At 40.9% G+C, this 12,227-nt stretch overlaps 1 protein-coding gene across 3 annotated transcripts in view; it reads right to left on the bottom strand.

Annotated features, from left to right (window-relative positions):
- Positions 1-9,221, bottom strand: part of fhip1b (FHF complex subunit HOOK interacting protein 1B) — a 47,227-nt gene extending 38,006 nt beyond the window's left edge. For 2 of the 3 annotated variants that reach the window (XM_088913959.1, XM_088913960.1), the window contains exon 1: positions 8,960-9,198. The gene's annotated coding sequence lies outside the window, so the exon portion shown is untranslated. Of the gene's footprint in view, positions 1-8,959 lie in introns of all 3 variants that reach the window. The other variant, XM_088913958.1, reaches the window with a different exon arrangement.
- Positions 9,222-12,227: the final 3,006 nt, after the last annotated feature.

The following is a 12,227-nucleotide window of genomic DNA, read 5'->3' as shown; positions in this document are numbered from 1 at the left end:
ACAAGTCAAGTTACTTTCAGGCTAACTTTGCTCTCTACTTTGTTAAACACATCGGGAAATTACTACTGACAGTATATCCCAGATCCCAAGTCTACAACAAGAAACCAGGAGAGCTCCAGGGGCATCAGTCATCCTGACTGATTTTTGGTGTAACCGTCATCAGTCACAAACAAATCAAGGAACGTATAACCTAGGACAGCTTTCTAGGAGGAGAAGTTAAAGAACTTCCCAAAGGAAAATGCATGGTGAGTAAGGACATAAAGAGAAACAAAGGGGAAAACAAGACAGAAGACCGGGTAATTAAGAAATGGTACCTCAATGTCTAGAGTATTAGAAACATAACACAGGAATTAGAAGCTATTGCATTATCAGGAAATTATTATATCATTGGGATCACAGAAACATGGTTAATGGAAAATGATTGAGATGAATGTAACATTAATGGATAACACACTGTTCCGGAGAGCCAGGAAAGGTAGGAGATGTATCGTTAAATATCAAAAAGAATATTCAGGTTCAGGAACTAAAACAAAAGGATACAAGGTTGAATCTATATGGGTTAGACTCATTAAAAACATTACTAAGGTAGTGTAATAGAACATCAAATGCAGATAGCCGATTAGAATTCCATTGTAATAAGAATTTATGCATAAAGGAATAAGTGGGTAGACATGGTGAAAGACTGCTTTCTTACCAGTCTGTTGAAACACGTACAAATAGAAATGTTGGTAATGATCTCATCTTTTAAACAATCAAAACAGAGTGAGGAAAAGAGAGATGAGAAAAACACCAGAAAATGTAACCATGGTCAGCTCTGAAGTAAATATTTTTTATCAATATGTACAGCGCCCTTAGGTTTGAAAAGGTGCTTTATAAATAAAAGTAGCTACTGTATAATAATAATACAGACTGAATCCAACACAGACATGTCAGAAAAGGAGACTTTATAGGAATACCTCAATAGAACTGGGAAAGGATGAATATGGAAGCAGTGGAGAAGGGTTAGTAATGCTTCAAACAGATGAATCTGCAGCTGGACAAAGTTCCGTATTAAAAGAATAGACAGATGTGTATCAGGTACGAGAAGCACTCAGGATTAGTAAATCCCAGGGGCCTGAAATGTTTTTTTTTAGTCTTGAATGGAAAAAAAATGTGAGGGGACCTAATACAAGTCTAAAAATTAAAGGCCACGATAAAGTCAACCGAATAGACCTCTTCAGAATAAACCGTGAAACACGAACCAGAGTTTCATACCAAGTTAAAACCATGTGGAAGTGCATTTAAAACTGAGAACAGGAGGCACTTCTTTACACAAAGGGTTGTGATTGACTACTAACTACTATCAAAGTTAGCAGTTGAATAACCTCCCCTTATCTGTTACCATTCTTACGCTCACAGGAAACAAACAACACTCCTTGCCGTACAGTATTTTACAATTATTTATCCTACAAGCTCCTGCAAGATATGAGCTGACAGAAGTTGTATATTTTTAACTTGCTACCTTATTTTTAGTAAACTTGAACGTGAATGTATTTCCTGCTTCATCAGCACAGTCTGTACACGAGTCAACATCTCTGCTCAACTTAAGCATAAATTGCTATGCAACGACTATCTTTTTTTCCCATAGAACTCTTTAATGTCTGCAATGCTGCTTACTGCACCTCAGCTGTGTACTTCCAAAAGAGGTGAGAAATTATCTTTAAAACATTCCTAATGCTAATAACTAAGAATGCTCTCTTCACCAAAAAAAGCTGATTTACCCCCCCCCCCCAAAAAAAAACCTACATCTTACCATATCTACACTTTAAAATAACTTCTTTATCCAAAAGCCAGGCCAAAAATGGTCTTCAAACCATGGATGCGACTTGTATAACAGGCAGAGCCTCCAGAAAGACTTCCAATAACCAAACTACGTGTGAGAGCTGCAACAAAACCCACCTCCTCTTTTAAATGTGACTGCATTAGACAAAGATGGGACAATCCATCATGATGAAATATCAGAGCTATAAGTCAGACAAGCTTAGAGAGAAGATCTGGTCCTGGGCAGTCAACTGTTACAGTACCACCTCACCTCAGACCACCAAACACATTTGCTCCTCTGGAAAACCTGAAAGCTCAGGACAGCAGCTCCCAAGATACTAACATCTGAGATACTGCAGTTACCAGTCACAACAATCAAAATCAATACCTTTGTCACTAGATACAGAGAAGTGGTAGCTCTCCGAGACGTTGTTCTCAAGAACATCAGAAGTGAGATATGCACTGAAGACCAATATACAACATTTAGAGACAAATGACAAGACACACTTTCCAGAATAAACTAATTTAAAGGCCTTGGACACAGACTGAAAGGCAAGACCAAACTCATAGTTTTCACAGGGGTCCTGTCTGTACCATTCAAAGTTAAATCGTCAACACAGCTGCTCAGACTGAGGTCAAGGTGTACTGAGGAGCGCTTCAGCCATCTCAAACCAAAAACTTTCCATTGGCAAAAATTAACTATACAGACAAGATTACGTGCGAGTTATACAGTTAGTTTTGGTCAAGAACCTATAAGGAAACTCAAGAAGATTAATCTACAATGAAAGGGGAAAGCATCCAAAGAAAATCTACAAGGAATAAACTATTGTAAAGTCAAAAAGAGAAACCAGCAGAAAAAGCAAAGCAGCAGTAGAGAATCACAGTACAGGAGCTGGAGCCTAAGCCAGAAAGCAACCGGCACAGGACATGATGCACCCTGAATGCAATGCCAGTTCATTACGAGCCACAAACAGACACAAACCCACCAAGACCAGGTTTTCTACAGAAGACAATTAAACTACCCTAATATCTCTTGGGACTGTGGGAGGAAACTGGAGCATGTGGAGAAAACTCATGTAAACATGGGGAAAACATACCAACTCTGTGCAGGCAGCACCCTAGGAACTGAACCCAGGACCCAAGCGCTGCAAGGCAGCAGTTCCAGCCGCTGCGCTCTTCTACTTAAATGCCAGGAGAATTAGAAAAACGCGCAAGAGACAGACTACACCAGCAGATAATTATGATACGTTCCAAGCACAGGAATAAACCTATCACTTATACCTGTACTTGCAGACATTTTTTCAAAGCTAGCATCAGGGAAATAAGCAACTAGCGACCAAATGGCCTCCTTTCACTTGTAAACCTTTGTGTGTTCTTGCAAATTCTAAAAGCAGGCTATGAAGAAATGAGACAGATTAAGAGACGTCAAATGGAATAGATAAAGAATGAGCAGAAATTAAATGGAAACAGTTTGTGCTTGACGAACAGAACACATTTATCCTCAAAATAATCCAAGGCTGGAAAACTGTGGCCCGAATAGTAATACATAAGTAATGAAAAATATTAGGAGAAAGAAGGCACTTACTGAAATGATGTAAAACGAACAGGATTTAAAGACAAAGAGTACAATAAATTGCAAGAACAGGTAAAAAAGGATATGAAAAGGGCCAGGACAGGGGGAGAAGAGTACAGAGCAACAAATAAAGTACAAATATCTTCATCGGTATTACAACAACAAAAGGAAAATAAAAGATGAAGTAAAATAAATCTGGGACAATCAGTGGATACTTCTAGATGAAGATAGGGAAATGGCTGATGTATTCAATAAATGATTAACAACAAAAGGAACAGACAAGGCTGAGAAAAGAAAGTTGTGTAATAAACAGTATTGACATAGACAAGTCAGAAGTGTTATAGGTATTAAAGACACTTAAGATAAATAGATCGCTGAAGACTGATGATCTATATATTGTAAGATACGGATAGTGCACACTGACTGCAAAAGTGGTCTGTATTGACCATGTTTGAAATAATTATAGATCAGTATGTGTTACTTCTTCTACATATAAGGTTATGGACACCATAATTATATCTAAACTAATGGATGAGTCTGGATGGTGTTAGTTTTTTGAGATTATAACTGATAATATAAAATATAATCTGTACTGCATAATGTTTTGCAGGTCAAAACAGAAACTCACATAAAAAATTATGGTAAGAGCTTTCAGTAACTTAATTCGGGGTTTCCCTTTACTCCTGAATTGTGTATGTAGAGAGCTAAAGAGCACTGTATAATGATTGTTGATTTTCTGACCTTTCAAATGTGTGTAACTCATTTCTTCACAGGGTTTGAACCACTCTTAGCAATTACTGTAAACCATTATTTACATTGCAAACCACGGATGAATTTATGTATTAATCATACACCAAGATGACTAGAGCTCTAAATCTGGTACTGCAGGGAGACATCACCTAGCAATGCAAATCACTGAAGACATCGCCACACCCAGACAGGAAAGGCTGAGAGATTTACAATTCACATAGAGCCCATATGATCTTTAGTCTTTCAAACACTCTGAAGCTCTTACCACTGCTTTGTAGTCTCTCTTCCCTCTCCATTTGCTGTGGTATATCCAGCTCTACCAAAACTCTAAAAAGACACAGTGAACAGGCAGCAGAACAGTCCTGTACACAGGGTGTGGATGTTCACCAAATGACCAATCAGTGCCAGGAAAACGCAGGAGGTGGGGCAAATGGTAAAACTGGCAGGAGAGGCGGGTGTGCAAAAGGTTGCCCCTCCCCCCCCCTACTAAACCAAGATCAAATTTGCTGAGCAATGCAGGGCAAGAAGCAAGCTCATACAGTACCTCAGATCAGACTTTAGACAAGACGACAAGCAATGATGAGCTCACGAGCAAAGCAAGAAAAAGGTCCCATATTTGCAGATTCTTTCCAGAGACACTGGGGTTTTGAGTGATCAGGTGGAAGTGAAGATCTAGAACAGCAAGATTTAGAACCTCAGACTTTATGATAGCAATACATTGCGCTAGCAGCAGGCACTCTGACCACAGGAGTTATATTAGAATCTAGGCGGGTTAAAGTGGAAAACAGAAACTTCTAAAGGCTTAACAAGAAGTCACACAGTATAATGAGACCAGAAAGGCATGGAGCAAAGGTGATGTTATATTACTCTGAGATTTCAATTTCTGACTCAGAAATCGGGATATTGTGATGTGTGAAGGAGAACAGAGGAGCTGAAAATGACAGGACTGGAAATTATCAGCATTTACTTCTTATTCCAATCTGTCAAATGACCTACTGGGGAAGAAGTTCTTCTCAACCTAATCTTTTTAAACAACAAGGCAATGATAGAGCCAATGGTAAACTGTGCCTGTTACACACTGCCGATGTACACTTTAACCCTCAATCATAGCCAGAGTTTAACACTATAGTTTTATGGTTTGAAAAGCAGAGTGTAAAGGAATGAGGTGGAGCTTACAGGCCCTGCACTGGGAATAGGTGGATACAGAGTCTAGTGCTATATTATAACACAACGACTGCTGCCAAGGACCAGATGTTCATGCTGGAATGACATGTGATCAGTGCAACCCCATGAAGACAGAATCAACACTGAAGGACTGCAGCAGAAAGGAGCCCCGCGCTGGCACTCTTGCAGTGGAGACTTCCGTCATGAACAGCTCTAGACCACAAACGTCTCGATAATCACCGAACTGCAGGGCAAAAGGAAATAAAACATCACAGCACACAAACGATGATAAGCAGCCATCACTCCTCTAGACTGAGAAAAACAGCTAATCCACACTCTGTAGGGTTCAGTTGTACTGGAGATGTCAAGCTATTTTCTCTGGATAGCTCCGACAGTTCGGAAAAAGGGACTGAAAGCATGGAATTAAATATCAGGAATATTACATCCACTATCTCTGACATGACTCTGAGCACGACAGGGTCTCGTTAGACATGCGGCCAGCATCAGTTTGCTCTGAGATTTCCCCTTCTACCTTTACACCCTTAGATTTCATGAATCATAAACCCAGGCCATTTTATACTGACAGTAATAAGTAGCCAGCTCATTATCACAGAAAACTGTCCCATACACTACTCCCTGATTGATAAATAGAATACATAACGCTAACTAGTATAACAATGACCTGCTCTTTTATACACCTCATCACCAGAAAGATGTATTAGTGCAATGAAATGGAAAGCTCACCAATAAAGCAAATGCTTTTATAGTCACGTTTAAATTACACATTTTTCATTTCTAGTGAGAAACACTAAAATTCTATGCATTTCTGTTAAAATCATGATTCTAAAATAATGCAATGCTTCAGCTCCATAAAAATGTCATTTCATACCATCCTCAGGCACCGTGAAAACATCATATTTTTACAGTTCATCAGGACAAGATTATTGCAATAAACTTCTAATAGACTGAACAAGCACAAAGTAAATGAATGTATGATTGTTGTAAAATGAAAGCGATTTAAAGAATCCTGCTTTCCATCTTAAAGGAAGGATATGTGCACTTTGAAGAATCTTATAAGAATGCAACAGCACATACAGTGGAATTTGATATTCTTCAGGGAAGGCATATTTGTGCCAAACTAACATTTAAGAGCCTGCAATATTTTATTGTGAAATAAGAACAGGACATTCACCGTGAATGCCATGGGTAAAGATGAGCTTCCATTCAGATGTGTCTTGCTGCATTAAATTCTAATTTGTTCCGTTTACCTGCTGTGCAAAGAAGAAAATTGTCATTTTTAGAAGTTCATAACTATGCGGGAGGCTCAGATTCCTATAATTACAGTGACATTGTGATCACAATTCCACATAACATTACCTGAGCATCATGCTTAGAGCAATGTACATTAACAAGGCCAATGATTGCAGCCAAGAGCTAAATGATTTGGACTGCAATCACCAGAAATGTGTGGCTGTACACTAATCTGCTATGTGTTCTGCAGTACTTCCGCCAAATTTCTGCCATTTCAAACAATGGTCTGTTTGCAAGTACACAGTATTTTACCACTTTGAAGACTGAGCTCGTCAGATCTCTGAAGCTAAAAGGGCTGGCTTTGGCCAGCAAACAGAACTATCTACGGAAAATCACTTAACTGCTGGAAGTCTAGAAGGCACAAGTCGGGAGGCGGCTCTCTTCCTGATGGGTACGAATTTCGCAAACAATTCCTCAGCGTGCTGACTGGACGCATTAAGATGCACGTTAAACTGAGGTCCTGTCACCACACTGGACAAACGAGTTGCCCAACAGTCAAAACGCAAGTCTCCCAGTTACAAGCAGAGTGTCTTCGGCCCAGCTCGAAGCCCAGGCTGCAGCTGTGACTGTGCTGGAGTGTAGCCTTCCTCCCTAACATAACAGTGGCACATTTGCCTCTGCAGGGAGCTCAGTTGCAGATCTACTGTGAAGGGCTCTGAGATCCAGGCTGTCATGAAAGGCACTATATATGCACCACGAGCTGTTGTCAGTTTTGGAGCATAACAGAAACAGGCAGTAATCAGAAGCCCAATTGTTACATCAAATTGTTGATATAAGATAAGATAAGCCATATACAATTTCTTGCATAAGGAATTTGTCTTTTCACATACCCCAGCTTGCTCTCCATGAAACACACAGACAGGGAGAGAAGTGTGGGGTCAGAGCACAGGGTCAGCCATTTATACAGCGCCCCTGGAGCAGCTGGGGTTAAGGGCCTTGCTCAGGGGCCCAACGGAGTAGGCCGCTGGATTTGAACCGGCAACCTTCTAGCCACAGGCACAGATCCTTAGCCACAGAGCCACCACTCCGCTCACTGTCACTGTTCTGACAGAAGTAAAGGAAGTGGTTTATATTTTGTGATAAAACCAACAGAAGTACAGAATTAACATTAACTGTGAATACCAGAAACAGAGAGCTGGTTGATACGAGACAGTTTAGATTGCTGGGGCTGTAGACTTATTCAGGTTAGGAATCTCTCCATTTAACCTGACAAAGAAACGAAACATCGCAAAGGGTCACAGTCCACACGTTGTACACTTTTTCACAGCTAGTGTGTCAGATCTAAAGCCACACAGATGCCTTCATTCCCCTTCCCCTGACATTGCACAAATATAACGTTGTCACCGTTGGTTCAGTTCAATCAAGGGCAGTCTGATCTTGACGCAGAGATTCAGCAGTTACCACAGACCTAAAGCCACCCCAAAAAAGTTGGGCTCTGATGTTGTCAGCTCAGGTGCTCAAGTGCTGTTCTTTGTAATTTTCCTTGTTAGTCCGCCAACTGAAATGGAACTGAAGTCGCCATCTCAGAGCTTCAGTATGAACTGTTACATTTTTTTTTCGTAAACGTGAAGCAAAAACGACAGTGGCACTTTTGGGTTTCATTATAAAATAATCTCGTCGTTAAACAATACAGTAAATCAGTTTCCATCTGAAAAACCCATCCTACGGCACCAAGCAGCACACAACACTTAAATGAACACAAGCAGGCTGCGGGGATGTTTATACATACAGCTGTACAATACTTTACATAACACTACTACTGTGTACAAACAGCGGGTGGACTTGTCTAGGGCAAACCCGTATCGAATTCTCCTCCCCAAAATTTTCTGACTTCGCTAACCGTTCTTACTGCCATCATCATAATACTATTTTTTACGATTAACAGTAACGAGACTGATAACTTTTGCAGTCATGTCCCAATATTCTAGAATCTCGTGTAGTGCACACAAAATCCATGTGATGAGCCACAGTATTTTAATAATAAGAATGCATATGCGCTTGTGATTTCTCACAGGAATGTTTCTCCTGTAACATATTCTTCTCACACATAAAATATTAACCATCTGGAATGAACTATATTTGGCCAAAGCTGCGCATCCATTCGAAGAGGTCGGTTTGCACCATTTGCAAATGGATCTTTACAATAATATGCATGCAGGTTAATATTTGCAAACGATGTATCCAACACTGACCTCAAGGAATGTTCATTATCCCCGTTCCAGAACTGTCACCGACAATCACTCACCCGTCATGACAATGGACGGGAATTCCTGTGCGCGATTTGCCCCGTTTTCCTCGCAGGTCGCACGAGTGGCACACAAACTGTTCTATGCAAAATGCCACAGTGGACCGTGTACTCACCTGGTGGATTTGCAGTGTTTTCCGTTTATTTTCTGCCACCTTGATTTCCCTTGGCACTGTGCATAACAGAACACTCTCCTGTCAAGTGTCCCCGGTCCCAGTCTCCGATGCACAACCGCTCACCCCAAATCCACCGACCTGGCACGCTGTTATCAGTGTCTGTCTTTCAGATTTTCCTGAATACTCCACTAACGTTCCTGATTCAAGATCACCCTCCTCTAGCAGCCATCTTACTCCAATTCCTCACTCACACCCTCACGTAGGGCGTTGTGACGTCCTCCGAGAACGCAGCTCCACGCAGCGCGTCTCCCTCCACCCTTCAAGAAGCGGAGCAAGGGGATGTTTACTTTGTAGGAGCCTCTTGCAGAAATTCTGCATTATCCGTGAGCGTTATGTCTCACACTTTCCGTGTTTCAGATTATTCTTTCCGACTATGGAGGCGAAACAGGTCGCTGCTTTGTGCTGCTGAGACTGTAAAGAGGCACCGTGTGTTTCCAAAGGCGCCATTGCAAAGAACGCAAACAAAATTAAAATATTTCAAGCAAACGAATTACACGTTTCATCGATTGAAAACGGGGGTTCATTTAGCTTCTGGGGATTTTAAATATATTGTTAAAAGCCAGGGAGTGATTTTATTGTTTTCTGAAAGTAGACTTTTAATCTACAATAGCAATAAAAAATACCTAAATACATTTGCTTTTGTTCTTCCTGAACTCCGAGGGGCAGAAGTGTGGAGTACTAGTTGTGGGTCCAGACATGTTCTTCCCCCAAACTGTCAGATTACTGAACTCTTTCCCTACCACTGATTCACACTGATGTTTTTTTTTTCTCACCGCCCGTCTTTTTTTAAGTTGTATGTTATTTAACTTGTTGCTGCTGCTATTTTGTGTTTTATGTTTTTGGTGATTCCTTTAATGTCTTTGTATTGGAGCATACATGCAAATAAGCATTTCATTGCACCTGTGCAAATAAATAAACTGAACTGAACAAAACCCATGTGAAACACAGCTGTAAGCCCTGAACAAGGTATTTTACGCACAGTAAATTCCCTGCTGTATAAATGCATCTGCAGGTTCTAATTGAAAATGATCATTTGTTCTTGATTGACTAAATTGAAATCACCCCCACTCAACCCCTTCATCTAAGTGCTGATAGTATCACATCACTATATCTCAAAGTGAAGGTAATCAAAAGCGCATTGGTGAAAGAAAATACTGAGGCAAAAAAAAGTTCAGAGAAGTCAAGAAATTCTAAATAGAAAAAGTGTTTTAAAACGGCTTTTGTAGACAAATGAGCACGGAGAGGCATATACAGTCTCAGGTAGAGTATCAAAGAGTTTAGGAGCATTCCTGTTTAAAGCCCTTTCACCCTGTATTCTGTATGATGTTTTGGTATGGGGGCACACAGCAAGGCAGAACCGAAAGAGCATAGGAAGGAAGGAACCTACTGTATATGAAACTGGAAGCCAATGCAGGGAGTCTGGGACAGGAGTGATATTCATGTGGGGCATACATGAATGAAGCTTGTCGGCAGTGCACTTAGAAGTACCAGTAAGCAGCGCATTACAGTGATCCAACCTGGAAAAAACAAGGACAGGGAGTAGTTTCTCAGCATGTAACAGGACGGGACAGGTTATAAATAGGCAATATTACACATGTCAGAGCAGGACACCTTTGTAATATTTTCTGTGTTAAGCCTCGATAGGTAAACTTCATCTCTTTCACCACTGATGACTATCCTAAAGACATCCATGTTGTGTAGTCTGTGTGGTGACCCCAGAGACACCAGCTTTGTCTTGTCACTATTTAGCTGGAAAAAGAAGTGTGTGAGTAGTGATACCTACTGTACCTCTGTATCTGCCAAGGTGCTTTATAAGTTCAGTCAGGTACTCTAAGCCAATGCATTTATTAGTTTTGACATAAGACTGTGTCTTACATTTGCCTGTGATGGTAATATAGTGAAGTGGGATAATTTCATATTGCTCTTTTCCCAAATCATATTGGACATTTAGCAGTGTGCCCATCATGATTAAAATCAAAAGCTAATAATCGAAGAAATCTCACACCTGAAGAAGGCTCCACAACCGAAACGTTGTGTTTTCTTTCTTCTTTTTTTCAGCATGGAATAAACCTATTACTTGTTCCTTTGCAGCCTACGCATGCTGACGCAGCTCCCCACCTGAACTACTACTTGTTAACAGTAATGTTTACTTGGGCTCAGAAGAAAAAGGGATTCGAGTTTTGCTTACTTCTCCCTTTACTGAAAAAGCAATAAATCATATTTGTACAGACTTTGTTCAGTTACAGACTGCAGCTCCTGGGGGAATAGGCTATGCTCCTGCTGCTGGTGGGGAAGCCACTCCCTTCAGCCCCAATCTGGCCGCTACCTGAGGATGTGCACGTGCTGCAGACACTCCCAGTACAAAAGTCTTGTGTCTTTGACTCCAGTATTGTTAGTAGAGTACATTCGTCAATTCTCAAGGCCCAATATCACCAGCAGCTGTTCTCATTTTTCTACACAGGTCAATATAGGAAACTCTACCTAAGTATTACACTTTGTAATCTTATAGTTATGCAGTTTATAGCAGAGGTTTCCAATACCAGTCCCGGGGTACCCCTGTGTTCACTGGTTTTTGTTTCAGCAGATCTCTAAATCACTAGTGCAAGTTGATTAATCCACCTGCTTGTCTAGGCTTCTGGCTAACTTGTTTTGTGAGTTTCAGAAACAGCCTACTTCAAGGGTAATGTTTCTAGTGTGATAATGCGTGAGGTTTGGCCATGCTTTTATCCTCCGGCGTACACTTTCTTAACTCCCTTTCGAGGTACAGTAGAGTGCCAGTGTGGAATCGATCCACCGAAAGTATGCCAGATAGAGAAATGGGACCAGCTCGATACAAAGGAGAAAAATTATTCTTGTTACTGAAAAAGATTCAGCGCCTAAGCTGTAGAGCACTCTGTGAGGTTCTGCCATGAATGCCACACCAGCTGTATGACCATATCACCCTGCAACTCACAACTGGCAACTCACTGAAGCTAAGCAGGTGTGAGCCTGGTTAGCACCTGGATGGGAGACTTGCTGGAGCAAAAACTAAGGTTGCTGCTGGAAGAGGTGTTAGTGGGGCCAGCAGGGGGTGCTCACCCTGCAGTTTATGTGGGTCCTAATGCCCCTGTATAGTGACAGTTACACTATACTTTAAAAAAAAAAAAAGGCGCCATCCTTCAGATGAGACGTAAAACTGAGGTCCTGACTCTCTGTGGTCATTAAAAGT

This window comes from Atractosteus spatula, chromosome 4 (assembly GCF_055471065.1).
Source record: "Atractosteus spatula isolate fAtrSpa1 chromosome 4, fAtrSpa1.hap1, whole genome shotgun sequence".
Taxonomy (NCBI): domain Eukaryota; kingdom Metazoa; phylum Chordata; class Actinopteri; order Semionotiformes; family Lepisosteidae; genus Atractosteus; species Atractosteus spatula.
This window is presented reverse-complemented; position numbering and strand designations above follow the sequence as displayed.